General features: G+C 39.6%; 1 protein-coding gene and 1 pseudogene across 3 annotated transcripts in view; both read left to right on the plus strand.

Moving 5' to 3' along the window:
* Positions 1–15760, plus strand: part of Memo1 (mediator of cell motility 1) — a 97607-nt gene that overhangs the window by 32560 nt on the left and 49287 nt on the right. The gene's annotated exons all lie outside the window — the stretch shown is intronic.
* LOC101983398 lies at positions 6994–7723 on the plus strand (annotated as a pseudogene).

Consider the following 15760-nt stretch of genomic DNA (forward strand, 5'->3'; position numbering starts at 1 on the left):
GGGAATTGAACTCAGGACCTTTGGAAGGGCAGACAATGCTCTTAACCTCTGAGCCATCTTGGAGGCAAATTTAAATTGTTAAAAAAAGTAAATGGGCGGGGGTGTTGGTAAAGCCTTTTTTTTTTTTGGTGCATGATTTTTTTTATTATAACACCAAAATATTCATTTTTATTCACATTCTCAAAGACAAACATGCTTCAGTTTTAAAATTTTCCCACGGGCTATTTTCTGAGCATGTTTTGTATGATTAAAGACCGTTGGCATTTCCTCTTTCTGTCATTTCTTCATTTCTTTGGCTCATTCTGTTTTTTTAATGTTGGTGGCAGAGCCTTTAATCCCACTTGAGAGGCATAGGCAGGCAGATCTCTGTAAGTTTGAGGCCAGTCTGTTCTACAGAGTGAGTTCCAAGACAGTCAGAGCTACATAATAGATCCTGTCTCAAAAAAACAGACAGAACCTGGGCAGTTTTGGCTCACACTTTTTATCCCAGCACTTGGAAGGCAGAGGCAGGTGGATCTCTGTGAGTTCAAGACAGCCAGGGCTACACAGAAAAACCCTATCCCAGCAACCAAAAAAAAGTTTATATTCTCTATGATTTTACTTACGAATAGTCTCCAGATAGAAAATTATAGTGACTAAGAACAGAACTGGTTGTTAGGTATTAGCGATAAGGGAGCAGGGAGAATAGGTGTGACCTAAGGGCATCTTGAAGGAGTGTCTGTGGTAGAAGAGGCCTGTGTCTTACTCAGGTGAAATGTCGCTGAATGACAGTGAAATGTCATTGAACCAACGTCAGTTTTCTGCTATTAATGTTGTGTACTTAAGTAAGATGTTGTCACTGGAGAAACTGGATAAAGGGCACATGGGACCACTTCTTAACTACTTTGCAACTGCCTATACATTTACTAATATTAAAAATATAAAAAGTAATTCACATTATAGATTCATGGAATATAGATATACATGAAATAAATTCCTTGTCATTTTAAACTTTTTTTCTGTTCCTGTGTATATACATGAGATATTCTCTCTCTATAGCTTGGTACCCTGCCCATTCACTTAACAGTAAGTCTAATGTACAACTTGCATGTTAAATGCCAGAAAGTTTATATATCTAATATAGTTTTATTAATTGATTAACTGATATAGTAACTTCTGATACAGAGAAAAGGCAGTGTTAGGAAAATTGTATTATCTGTTACATTAATTTAAAATCTATACATAAATGTATATAGGATGATAAACTCATCAACTTGTTTGATATTTAAACTTTTTGAAACTTATTCCTATAATTTCTTTGCATGCTGTGGCATGAGCTTTTTCTTACAAAATAAATAAATAGATGAAAGAAAGTATAGCTAGTTAAAGATTTTTCTGAATGTTATCTTTTTACTTAATTGTTTGCTTTGCTATGTTGGCTTTTAATTTCTACTTCAGTTTGTTTCTCTGTAAGACTTCTCTTACTTTGAAGAGGATCATCCTTGTTTTATTTAGATCTATTTGGATGAGGGCCACTTACTTTAGAGAGAACAATTTAAATGTTAATCTTGTCCAGAAATGTCCTTACTGATAGAGTCTGGATAATTCTGTCTGTCTCTCTTCTGTGGGGGGTTCCCTGGGCACTGAGGGGAGGGATTTGTTGGAGACATCCCATTTAGGGTTCTGAGTGTTCCAAGGTCTCTCTCACTCTCTCTCTCTTTGCTTAATGTCTGACTGTGGGTTTGTATTTGTTTCCATCTGTTGCAGGAGAAGTTCTATGGTGATGTTTGAACAGCATACTGATGGTATAGTAGAAGTATTTAGTTTTATCCTCGGTTGGTTCTTGGGTTATCTAGAAGACTAGTGATCTTAACTGCTAACCCAGCTCTTCAGCCCGACTAATATTTTGTTGTGTGCGTGTCACTGTGTATCAATCAACATTTTTTTTTTTTTTTGCTTGCCGTGGGGAGGGTTGAGACAGAGATCTGTCTGCCTCTGTCTCCTGACTATTGGGATTAAAGGCATGTGCCACCATGCTGAGCTTCGGTCATAGTCAACATTCTTTTTGTTTTTTTGTTTTTGTTTTTTCGAGACAGGGTTTCTCTGTAGCTTTGGGGCCTGTTCTGGAACAAGCTCTTATAGACCAGGCTGGCCTGGAACTCACAGAGATCCACCTGCCTCTGCCTCCCAAGTGCTGGGATTAAAGGTGTGCCACCACCACTTGGCTTCAGTCAATATTCTTACAAGACATGGTCAACAAGACAAAATGGCAGCCTACAAAGTGGAAAAGATCTTCACGAGCTCCACATCGGACAGAGGACTTATCTCCAAATTATATAAAGAACTCAAGAAACTTGATATCAGAAGAATAAATAATCCAATTAAAAAATGGGATACAAACCTAAACAGAGAACTCTCAACAGAGGAATCTCAAATGGCTGAAAGACACTTAAGGAAATGCTCAACATCCTTACCCATCAGAGAAATGAAAATCAAAACAACTCTGAGATTTTATCTTATACCTGTAAGAATGGCCAAGATCAAAAACACTGATGATAGCTTGTGCTGGAGAGGATGTGGGATAAGGGGAACACTCATCCATTGTTGGTGGGAGTGCAAACTTGTACAACTGCTTTGGAAATCAGTGTGGCGATTTCTCAGAAAATTAGGAAACAATCTGCCTCAAGACCCAGCAATAACACTTTTGGGTATATACCCAAAGGGTGCTCAATCGTACCACAAGAATATGTGCTCAGCTATGTTCATAGCAGCTTTGTTTGTCATAGCCAGAACCTGGAAACAAGCTAGATGCCCCTGCCCCTCAACCGAAGAATGGATAAAGAAAATGTGGTACATTTACACAATGAAGGATTACACAGTGGTTAAAAAAAATGACATCTTGAAATTTGAAGGCTAATGGATAGATCTTGAAAAAATCATATTGAGGGAGGTAACCCAGACTCAGAAAGACAAATATGTACTCCTCATAAGTGACTTTTAGACATAAAGCAAAGAAAAACCACTACAACCCCAGAGGACCTAGAAAGTAAAGAGGACCCTAACCTAAGAGAGACATACATGGTTCTACATAGGAGGAAGAAAAAGGCAAGATTTCCTGAATAAATTGGGAGCATGGGGGTCACAGGTGAGGACATAGAAGAGGAGTGGAAGGGAGGGGAGTGGAAAAAAAATGTATATATAGCTCAGTAAAAACAATAAAAAAAGTAAAAAAAAAAAGGAGAAACAAAGCCTTTCAATGTTGTGTGTGTGTGTGTCTAGAGAGAGAGAAAAAAAAGAGAGAATGCTCTATGCTCTATATAGAAGAGAGCTATCTGTAGATAATAATTGAAATAAAGAAACTGAAATTTTTTTGCCTTTGGGGGATTTTCAAGACAGGGTTTCTCTGTGTAGCTATGGAGTCTGTCCTGGAACTTGCTCTGTAGACCAGGCTGACAGCCACCACTGCCCGACCCCAAGGCTGACCACTCTTAAGATCTGTAGTCAGCCAGCTGGATACCCAGAATAATAGCCAGTGGTTGCTTTGGCCTGAGAACCCACGAGAATGGAAGAGCTCCGGAGTGCCCATCAAACACTCTCAGGCCTAGAAGATCCATGACCTGAGCTGAATGTGAAGACAGGAAAAGTCTGATGCTCCAGCTTTTTGGTACTTATGCCAGGGAATTCCTTTATTTTGAGGAAGATCAACTTTTTTGTTCTATTTTGTTTATGTTCTATTTTCACTTTCCTAATGCTGTGACCCTTTAATACAATTCCTCATGTTAGGACCCCAACCATAAAATTATTTTGTTGCTACTTTATCACTGTAATTTTGCTACTGTTATGAATCATAATGTAAATATATGATATGCAGCATATCTGATATTTGGCCCTCATAGGGGTATAACCCACAGGTTGAAAGTCACCGTTCTTTTTAGACTTAATTAGATGACAGTCACTCACTTTTTAGAAAGAGCATTTAAATGTTTGTCTCATTCAGAAACACCCTTAAAGATAGATTCTGAATAATATTTGATCAAATACTGTATACAGGGTGTCCTAGACAAAGTTTATATAAAATGTCACTTCTAGTTAAATGTACTGGACTCATTTTGTACATTCCCTGTCACAGGTACATAATCTACCATTTTCCCAAGCAACTCTGATTTTTAGTGCTTTAAAAAAAATCAAGGTCTCAAATAATTTTGAAAATCAGTAAGGAGTTTTACTACTTTGAAAAAAATCAAAATCTCAAAAATCTGGAAAATCAGTAAATATTTTTTGGTATCTTTTTCTGACAGAACACTTTGAAATCAATAATTTTCAAAGCTTTACATCAGAATGTTTAAAGAGATTTTATGAAAGTTATTAGATTGTCTTTAAGTAGTGATATTGTTATTTCTTTTCTCACTTTAAGCCAGTTTTTCCTGCTCTAAATAAATCTATACTCTTTTACTGCCATGTTGTTATTTCTTAATTTATACTATAGCTTAAGAAAAGCATGTGTTACCAGTTTTGCCTTCAAACAGAGCCCATTCATTCCCTTCTCAAAATTATGGAATCAGTAACATAACTGGGCACCAATTGCATAGGCAAGTAGACTTTTTTATTCTTGACCATAGTAGATAATTTTGCAAGTCAGTTTTTCTGCTCTTAGGGGTTGAGAGGCTATAAATGCTGAGTGAAAAATGAAGGGGAGGGATAGATTAATAAATGACAGGAATATTCTTTTTTAAATGGTTGGAAAATTTCCAGGGGTACAGGGCCAACTCCTTTTTTCTTCTCTTTTTTCTTGTGGTTGTCAGCTGTCATGATAGTTGAGTGGCTATATCGTTTAGCATGGAGACGGAGTTATAGTGAAGTTAGGGGTGGTCTGGCAGTTACTCTGGTATTAGTTTTAGTCTAAGCTATTGAAACAAACCTACATGAAAAAGAAATGGCCTACAGGTATTTTAGCCTCTTAAGATAAATAAGATTAGGATGTGGTAAAAATCCAACTAGATGATCCTAAGCAGCTCTCCTAGTAACAGTACATGGGATTATCTAGAGGAGATACAAATGTACACACAAAATTATAATGCTTATACTTTCATATTGGTACTATCTAGAGGTGCAGGACCAGGTTCACTTTCTCCATTGAATTAAAAGGCAGAAAAAAATCTGAAAGTCTAAAGTTTATTCAAAGTGGCAATTACAAGTAGAGAATCAGACTCCTAGTGAATGAGAGGGGTTCCAGAGCTATCGAGAGCCCCATCTGGGTTCCTAGATGAGACTAGGGAAATCAGGAGCCTATCTTCAGAGTCTTAATTTCACTAGTAAAATAATTTTAAAATAAGTTCAAATGGAATTTTAAGGACAGTTTTTAATAAGAGTTTTAAAAGAGAAATGTAGTAATAGGTGCGGTGGGGCTGCGTCCCCAGCACCCCAGCTGCACCCCGGCCGCCTGGCTAGCTTATGCCCCGAAATAATTACACGGACACTGTATTCTTTTAAACACTGCTTGACCCATTCTCTTCTAGGCTAATTCTCACATATTAATTTAGCCCATTTCTAATCTGTGTGTAGCACCCCAAGGTGCGCTTACCGGGAAGATTCTAGCCTACGTCCATCCTGGGTCGGAGCTTCATCGCGTGTGCCTCAGAGAGCAGAGCTCTCGCCTCTGCCCGCAAGAGTGGAGCATCGTGTCTCTCTGAGGCGTCTGCCCTGAGAGGAGAGCTATCGAGTCTCTGAGCTCACTTCCCCTTCCTCCCAGAGTTCTGTTCTGTTTACTCCTCCCACCTCTGTTTTAACCTATCAGGGCAAGCAGCTTCTTTATTTAATTAACCAATGACCTTCCTCCATCAGAGAAACACCAGGCCAGGCGGTAGTGGCTCACGCCTTTAATCCCAGCACTTGGGAGGCAGAGGCAGGCGGATCTCTGTGAGTTCGAGACCAGCCTGGTCTACAAGAGCTAGTTCCAGGACAGGCTCCAAAGCCACAGAGAAACCCTGTCTCGAAAAAAAAAAAGAAAAAAGAAACACCAGGGTGGCAAGCTGTGAATCTCTACAGCTGTCTCCAAGAGGAGACTGGGGCAGAGGAGGGAAAGGCTCTAGCCTCTCTAGCCTCTGATTAAGGCTCTTGTGGAGATCAGTCACATGGTGGGAAGGAAGCCCAAATGACAGGAAAAAAGCATGCCAGGGGTCTGGCCATCATCCAAAAGAGAGAAAATGTGGTCTCGAAAGATGGCTCAGCAGTTGAGAGCACCTGATGTTCTTGCAGAGGGCTGAGGTTTGGTTCCAGGACCTGTATGATGGCTCACAGCTGTCTGTAACTCCATTTCTAGGGGATCAGATATCTTCTGGTAGGCACTGGAAAAACATGGTCCATATACATACATGGAGTCAACACACACACAGCCACAGAATTGTGGGGATGGGGAAAGGAGATGGATCTCGAGTTGTAGGAGAGGGGGTGAATATGATCCAGACACATTGTACAAATTGTCAAGGAACTAATAAATTAAAATTAGAAAAAAACTGAAGACAGAAGAAAAAGGAAGAATTGAATGTTTCTCTTGAGAAAGATAGGCAAACGCAGCCTATCTTGGCTCCTTGCAGGCACTGTACTAGGCAGGACAAGAATTCTGGAAAGGAAAAGTACAATATTTTATTAAAAGGATAATTATTATACCTCTCATTTTATCAGGGCTTAAAGTGAGTCTACCTTCTTAGGGGTGGCCCCACCTTGAAGGCCGGTTCCTTGGCCAGATGATTGATGGCCTCGTTGGATTATAATTTATATTATCAGTAGCTTGGAATGTTAGGTCTCCACTCAGGCTAGATAAATTTCATCCTCTTGGCCAACAGGACTTAGTTTTCCCTTAGTAGAACTTTACTACGTGTTCCCTTCTTCCCAGTATCAACTTAAATAATTCTCTTAATAAATTATAGCATAGAATTATCCATCTGCTTAGTGGACAAGGACTAGAACCGGAATCCTTGCCTGTGGTCATTGTTAGTAGTGGGTGTGCCACAGTTCAGAATCACACTGACAGTGCGAGACGCGGGCTGTTGTGCTCCCGGTTCTGCTCGGTTCTTCCTCGGCGGCTGGCGGAGGCCCGAAGCGCTGCGGGGCGCGTCCCTTCCTTCCCTGCTCGTCCTGCCCGGCTCCTCTCGCGCTGCGCGGTCTCTCGGACGCCAGACCGGCCCGGCCCCGATATGGCTCGTGGACAGCAGAAGATTCAGTCTCAGCAGAAAAATGCCATAAAGCAGGCTGGACAAAAGAAGAAACAAGAACATGACCAAAAGGCTGCTGCCAAAGCTGCCTTAATATACACCTGCACAGTCTGTAGGACACAAATGCCAGACCCCAAGACCTTCAAGCAGCACTTTGAGAGCAAACACCCTAAGACTCCACTTCCTCCAGAGCTGGCTGATGTTCAGGCATAAAGCTTACAGGTGAACTCATGACACCTTTGACTCTTCTACTGTCTCAGACCTTAGGTAACAAACCTGCAGCTGCTTTTTTAAACAAACTGTTGATCAGCAAAAATAAAGGGGCTACAGAAACACTCATTTTTATGCTGTTCCCTTTGGGCTTCATGCAAAGACAATTCTGTGTAAGTGTACAGTCGACTCTGATTTGGAAATCTGAAAAATCAGTCCATTCTTGTTATAAAATTTTTTTACAATTGTAATTATATTGATGTTCATATTGTGTAAAATAACTCATTTAATAAAGTAGTGCTTTGATTTTACAACATCAAAAAAAAAAAGAATCACACTGACATTGTTTGACTTGGAATAGTTGTCATTTATTAGCTCCATGACCTTGAGGAAATCATGTGTTTTTGTTAATTTGTTAAATACAAGGGGCAGAGACCTAACCCATGCTGTTAACCCTTTGCAGCCCAAGGAGTTCCCTAATCCTTTGGGACCTTAGTTTATAAAAAACTGAATTTTGGCCTCAATGCTGAAAAGAATTTCAGGACTAGTCAGTATAATGAAATAGAGTTGGTATTTTATTAAAGATATTATGAAATGGTCTCATGTACGATGGTTAAGGAGAAAGAAGTGCTCAGAAAGATACACTAAATGTGGCTTTGCTTGTTAACACAGTACAGTGGAAAGTTAAGACATAGCTAGTTATTTTATTCGTTTATTTGTTTTTAAAGAATGACAGGCCTTTCTTAGCTCTTGGTGAGCATAACTTAGGGAGCAAGGGTTCTAGGTGACCAGTGGCCACCCAGTCTACCCTGAGCCAGTGGCTTCCAAATTCATTATTTCATGGTCAGTAAGACTTTGGACAAGAAAATTTGGACAAGGAATTAGCAGAATAGATTTATTAAGAAAGGGGAGAAAAATCCAAATGAGAGAGGTTCCAAGGGAGGAATACTACTTGCTGCCCTACCCACTGGCCTTTTGAAGGGTCTTAGGTAGGAACTGGATGGAGACTGAAGTAATCTTTATTGAGATTAGTTAGTTTTTTTGTTTTTGAAATCATAAAATGTTGTATATGAGTATTTTGCTTGCATGTATGTAAGTTTATCACATGTGTGCAGTTCCTACAGAGGTCAAAGGGAGGTCATTGGATCCCCTGGAACTGGATTTACAGATGGCTTTGAGCCACCTGATATGGATGTTGGGAACTGAACCCCAGCCCTCCGCAAGAACAGCAAATGCTTTAGACCACTGAGCCATCTTTCCAGTCCTGAGACAGGTCAATTTTGATCACACTGTGGGCTTAACTAGTTAGGCGTTCTCTTACCTTGGCCCAATTTCAGTAGGGAAAAATGATAATCTGTTCCCCACCTCCTCTTTAAAATTACATTTATTTATTTGTGTGTATGTGTGTGGGTGAATGCATGCCCTGGTGAGTATTTGGAGATCTGAGGACATCTCGTAGGAGTTGATTCTCTTTTACCATAACCAAATGGGTATGGGTCCTGATACTCAGGCTGTCAGGCTTGGTGACAAGCACCTTCTCCTACTGAGCCATCATTGGCTTCCTTTTCCTTTTCAAAGCAAGCTTAAAAGGTGGCTCTGGAGATGCTATGAAATGATGTTATTAGGGGAAACTAGAAGTCATCTGGGAAACACAGGGGTTTGTATATATATTCCTTTGCCTGTAAGTTAGATATTTGGTGAGATTTCTAAAAAAATTGAAGTTTTGTTAATTGTGCTGAAATTCTTGGTTTTTTTTTTTTTTTTTTTTTGGCTGGTGAGATACCTTGACTCTGGAGAGCTGGGATTTGGTATAGCTTATTATGGACGGACTTAAATGGGATGAGTATTTACTTAGAGTAAAAGCTGCCTCTTGGGCCAGCCTTCATCTCACTATATACTTTAAGCTGAGTTTGAATTTGGGGAACTCTTTGTTTGTTAGCTCCCAAGTCCCAAAGCTACAAGTTTGTGCTGTCATGCTACTTTGTTAAGATGGCCCTTGTTACCTAATTGTTTAATTTTGTGGTGCTGGGGACTTGAACCCACAATTTGTATATTCTGAGCAGCTGTTGTTTTCATTGGTGTCTTGCATCTACAGGCTGTAGCAGTAAGGAAGCAGAAGCAGCAGCAGCAGCAGCAGCAGCAGGAGGCACCCTGTAGGGTTATAGTCCTCATGCAGTCTTGGGGGATTTGAATTCTTAGCCCTATAATTGTTACAGTCCCTGTGTAGGCCATAACCCTTTAGTGGTTGTTGGTACATCCTCAGCCTGGGCTATGAAGACCTAGAACCGAAAATCTGGTGACCTGTAGGATCTCTTCTTCAGTAGTAGCACATACCTTTTATTCTTATGTTCCACTTCCTCTTGCCACTTGTGTCTCTCTGCTCTCTTCTTCCTTCCCTGCCCATTTCAACTGTTTAGTTGCTTCTTCAGTTGTCTATTACCCCCCTTCTCCAGCTCTGATGCAAGCTGGGCTTTTTGGGAGTAATTTGTGTTATAATGAGGAGCGGTGGGCTGCCTTCCCACCTGGCTCCTGGCCGCCGGCTAGCTTTACCCGAAATAATTACACAGAAACTGTATTCTTTAGCTCTAGCCTCTTACTGGCTAATGCTCACATCTTGCTTAACCCATTTCTATTAATGTGTAGCACCACGAGGTCGTGGCTTACTGGGAAGGATTCTAGCCTGCTTCCATCTTGGAGAGGAGAGCTATGGCGTCTGCCTCACTTCCCTTCTTCCCAGCATTCTGTTGTCTACTCCACCTATCTAAATTCTGCCCTATCAGGCCAAGCCGTTTTCTTTATTAATTAACCAATGAAAGCAACAGATAGAAAGAAGACACTCCCACATCAAGTTTGCTTATGAACTAGGGTGTGGGGGTGAACTGGGCTGTTTGGGAGAGAACTACTCAGAAGCTGGGACACTGGAGGCAAGAGCACACCACCAGGACTGCCTCTATGCCAGACTACAGTTGCTTCTTCAGCTGTTTAAGCCTCTTTCTTCATCTGTCAGGCTTTCAGTTGTCACCACCACTGCCATTTTCTGGTGCTTCTGCCATTCACTTACTGCTGCTCTCTGCTGTTTCTGCTGCTGCGGCTGCTGTGGCTGCTGCTTTTCTCCCTCTCCCACTTCCCTCTTTGTGACTAGTTGAGCCACACTTCTGAAAGTGGGCAAGAAAAGACCCCTTAGAGAAGCATTTTATTGAAACCAGTGCTTCAATTTTAGGGGAAGCTGCACAGGAGCCTGACTCCTGGCTAGCTCACTCGGCCTGACCATCCTTATCTAGCCTCAGAGTGGGTGTTTGGACCAATTGTTTGAGCTAATTTTTAGCATTATCTTTTAGTACCCATCATAGTCATTGAGTTGAATCAATCATGGCTTGCCTCTTGTAGTCCCTTTGTGAGGGGAAAGTGCTTCCCCTCTGGCCAAAGTGGAAATGATTTCAAGGTCATCTAGATTTCATTCATGATTGTGAAAGGAAAAAAATTGGTGCAAACTGTTTCACACAGTTGTGTCTGGGGCTGTGTCTTCAGGAGCCAGGGCAGTCAGCTGTAGTCTTTTCATAGTTGTCTCGAGGTATCCATGGGTGTGTTCAGGATGGCTGGTGCTGGCAAAAGAGTAGTCTAGCTGACTGTTAGGCTGATAGTTTTTTTTCAAGGCAGCCAGGGCAGCAAGGGAGAGTCCAGCAGCTGCTAATTAAGGAGTCAAATTGCCCATCCCCAGTGTCCTTGTTTATTTGCAGGAAAATAAACATCAGAAAGTGTTGTATTAACTGTGAAGATAAAGAACTTAGCATTAATACTAGTGATTTTTATTTTTAGGTTTATTTTATTTTATTTTATTTGATGTGTATGGGTGTTTTGCCTGGGTCCTAAAAGAGCAAACAAGTTCTCATAACAATTGAGCCATCTCCAGTCCAATAAGTAGTGATTTTAATTTTTTTTAAGTGTTTGTATTACTAACTGCCCAGTACTCAGGGAAAGCTAGGCCTCTGTCAGAACATCATACAAAATAGTGTTTAATTATGGAGTCTCACAATTTAATTTTATACTCTTTGTCTAATCTTGGTGTAGTAGAATCATGTTCATACTTGTATTCTGTTAATGGTAGATGGGATAGTTTAGAAAGGCCATAATTAATATGTTTAAAAGTTGCTTTGATATCTATAGATGGAAACTCTGCTACTAACACTAAATGCTAGTGTTTTTAATTATACTCTCCTTAGTGTGAAATACTGGCTTGAGTTCTGTATAGGATTGTTAGTCTGTAATACATAACGTGAATATGTAGAGAAAATTATAGAAACTGCTTATCATTCAGAAATGCACTTTTTAAAAATCTCTAAACATAGATACAAGATCCATTTACTTAGAAATTAATAAATTAAGTGTTGAGAGTAGATATCCTTGTTTGATGTTAGGATAATAGAATTTAGGTTTTCACTGTTAAATATGGTGGCAGCCATAGATTTGTCACAGATGTGTTTCTCTTCTTTAAGCCATTCCTTCGCTTCAAAGAATTGTGAACAGGAATGACATTAAATTTTATTAAATGATCACTACCCACCCCCTAAGTGTAGTGATGAAGATAATTATGTCTGAAATTTATCTTTAACATTTTAATATTTTGGAACTCATGAAATGACTTAGCAAATAAAGTCACTTTCTGCATAAGCTTGGTAACCTGAGTTCAATCCTTGGAACTCATAAAAATGGAAGGAGAAAGCCAACTTCACAAAGTTGTCCTTTAACCTCTAGATACACCTTGTGGCACATGTGCCCACCCCCATATTACACACACACACACACACACACACACACTAAAATTGTATTATTTGAGGATATTTAGATAATTAAAAAAATTTATTTTCTAGATGTTTGCTGCTCCTAGATAGACTGTAAAAACTATTTTGTATATTTAACATTTTTTTAAAATTTATTATGTATACAGAGCTCTGCCTGCATGTATCCCTGCAGGCCAGAAGAGGGCATCAAATCTCATTACATCAAATCACCATGTGGTTGCTGGGAATTGAACTCAGGACCTTTGGAAGAGCAGCCAGAGCTCTTAACCACTGAGCCATCTCTCCAGCCCTTAACATTGTTTTTAAAATAAGATTTATTCATTTTTTATTTTATGAGTGTTTTGTCTGCATGTATGCATATATACCAATTGTGAGCTTGATGCCTTTAGAGCTCAGTAGAGGGCATCAGATTCCCTGGAACTGGAGTTATGGATGTTGTAAACCACTATGTTGTTTCTAGGACCCAAACTCAGGTCCTCTTAACCGCTGAACCATCTTTCTAGCCCTGACTTTACTTTTAATCACAGAATTGCTTAACTTTTTTGAAAGGCAATCATGTTAGTACAGAAAAATGCAGTTTTAGATTCAAGTTATTTGCTGTCTATATGGATACAGTTTTAGAAATGTTAAATCTCAGAATGCTGGTTTTATGTGATATTTATAGATAGTTTTCTTTGCCATGAGGTATGAAAATGTGATTGCTTATGCCCAGTTTTATGCTCATGAAGTTAATCTATCCCACCTGAAGTGTTGCATTCATCAGGTTATATCTTAAGATATGGTGAAGAACTGCTTTCAGTTCCTTCTTGGAGTTTTCATTTGCCTTTTTCTATTTTTTGTAAACCCATTTGTCTATAACTACTTGCACACAGAGCTTTTAATCCCTAGAAGTAGCCATTGCAAGGTTACCTTATGAGCATTTTTTTTTTTTTTTTTTTGCTCATCCTAGCTGTGTTGTTTTGTTCATTACAGAGTTTTGGATGTTTTTAATGTTTTTGAAGATCTCTTATTTTTGCCTTGCTTGTACTTTTTTTTAAATCTTTTGAATTGCTTCTTTTTTTATATCAGCTGATAATCCAGATATACATTTTTAGAGGAATTCCAGGTTCTTTTGTTCCTGAAGAAGAAATAGAGCACAAGCATACATTTGTAGCTGAAACATGATATATTACACTATTATGAGAGAGGAAGTGTGCCAAACCAAGGATATATTTCAGCAGCTCAAAGGGTGCCAGAGTACAAAGAGTTGGTGTTTTTATATTAGCTTACCCAGGGCTTTTGGCTCATTAGTATAAGGCAGGCTTTTCTGTGCATGCTGTTACTTGTGGTTCTGTATACAACTTCACTCTTGCTGTCTACTCAAGGGTGTGTCTTGACACACTGCAGTGCCTCTCATCTGTATCATTGGGCAATTTTAGCCATACTCTGTCTGATACTGGTTTCCAGCTTGCTTCTTCGCCTACTTGTTTTTTTATATGCTAATTTTATAAGACTTTGAATGAGAATTTATCGACCTACTTTTTTCTGCCCAAGTCTTCTAAATCATTTTCCCCTCCCTCATTAGTACATCTTCTTGGTTCTGTGCCCAGTTGTCGATCTTACTACATACTTTATCCCCTCCTCCTTCCTCCCCTCCCTTTCTGATGTAGGGTCACTTTGTGTTCTCTAAGCTGGCCTTGAATCCATAATTCTTCTTGGTCTTTTTGTGCTAGGATTGCAGACATATACTACTGTGCACAGCTTCTTGGTCTCTTTTAACATTTATTTTGCCATCATCTGTCCATGCACCCCATAATTCTTCTTTTGATTCTCAAATCTATGACTTATTCTCAACTCCTTTTCCTGCCCTAGAGTCTTACTTTTTTCCACTTGAACATCATCTAGAGTTTCGTACTATAATTTATTTTGTCTCAAATCAGTTTCTATTTTGTATTATTTTATTTGTTTTTTGTTTTTTTGAGACAGGGTTGGTTGTCCTGGAACTCGCTCTGGTTCCTGAGTGTTGGAATTAAAGGCCTGTACCACCACCACCACCACCTTGCTGCCATTTTTTTCTTTATTTTCTAAATTTTTTTATGTGTATTGACATTTTGCCTTCATTTATGTCTGTGTACCATGTGAGTGCAGTGCCATGGAAACCCGAAGAGATGTTGGATCCGTTGGGGCTGGTATTACAGGACATTTTTATCTTCCATGTGGGTACTGGGAGCTAAACCCAGGCCCTCTGGAAGAGCAACCAGTGGCCTTAATCATTGAGCCATCTCTCCAGTCCCAAAGTCTTCATTTTAGAATAAGCTTTGAATGGATCATGTCTGCAACATCATTGTTTATAACTAGTCTTTGTCAGCACTCTAGGGGCCATGGGACCTGGGAGAAAGGAGCCGATAAACGAGGCAGACTGAAGTCTCACGCAATAGCCAACTTTACTCAGAGCACCAGACAATTTATACTCTGAGAAAAAAATATATCACCCAAGTAACGTTCTCAAGCGTTAAAACAAGCTGTGGTGACGACATGTGTTTTCCATTGAAGGAGAGTTTAAACATGTAATTGAATAACAGCTGCAAGCAATACTGAGTAATTGAAGTCAGCTTAGCCCTACCTGCCACACCTGGGAGGAGCACAAAGACACATTTCAAGAACAATTCCGTGTTTTGAAGAAACTGAGGCCATAAGACTCTTGTTTTCTTGGAGTGTTCTCACACAAAATTTTCATACCACTCGATTCTTGGACCAAGTTCCACTGTCCACTTTTCTTCTCCTCCTCCTCCTATTATTATTAATTGTTATTTTACTTAAGTTTTTAAAAACAGGTCAGCCAGGGCTATATAGTGAGAGTCTGTCACAGAAAGAAAGAAAAAAAAAGTGAACGTGTAAATCTCGAGAAATAGTGTAGGTCACTTCACTTCAGACTTCAATGTAGTTTGGAGGTAAATTTGATGTGCTCTTTATTTTTAACTTAAATATCTGTAATTTATGATTTCCAATGAAAAATCATAAACCTTGCAGACATTTTAGATAAAATCATTATAGCATGTGTAATGATTGTTGGCAAAATGCTTCACAGTTCAGTGTGTGAATCACCTGGAGAGCTTGTTAACATCTTTTAGCACTATCCCCAGAGATCATGCTGATTTAACTCTGGCAACACTGACAGATTTTTTTTCTGAAGTGAGCAAGTCAGGTGATTCTGGTGTGTGAACCATCTCTGGATTATTTCAGGAAGAAGAATTAGGATTCTGTAAAAGGAAAACCAACCGTGTCTGGTTAATTTGCTTGATTTAATGTTAGACCATTTAACCCAGCCCCCCCCCCCATTTCCCTTTTCCTTCAAGACAGGGTTTCTCTGTAGCTTTGGAGCCTGTCTTGGAACTCCCTTGGTAGACCAGGCTGGCCTCGAACTCACAGAGATCCGCCTGCCTCTGCCTCCCGAGTGCTGGAATTAAAGGCATGCACTACTACTGCCTGGCCCATCTAAAAATCTTAATGCAAGATACTCTAAAATAGGAACATACTACTGTATTATAGGATTGGTGTTGAAATTGATTCATCTTTTAAAGA

The sequence above is a fragment of the Microtus ochrogaster genome, unplaced genomic scaffold (genome assembly GCF_000317375.1).
Source record: "Microtus ochrogaster isolate Prairie Vole_2 unplaced genomic scaffold, MicOch1.0 UNK26, whole genome shotgun sequence".
NCBI lineage: Eukaryota > Metazoa > Chordata > Mammalia > Rodentia > Cricetidae > Microtus > Microtus ochrogaster.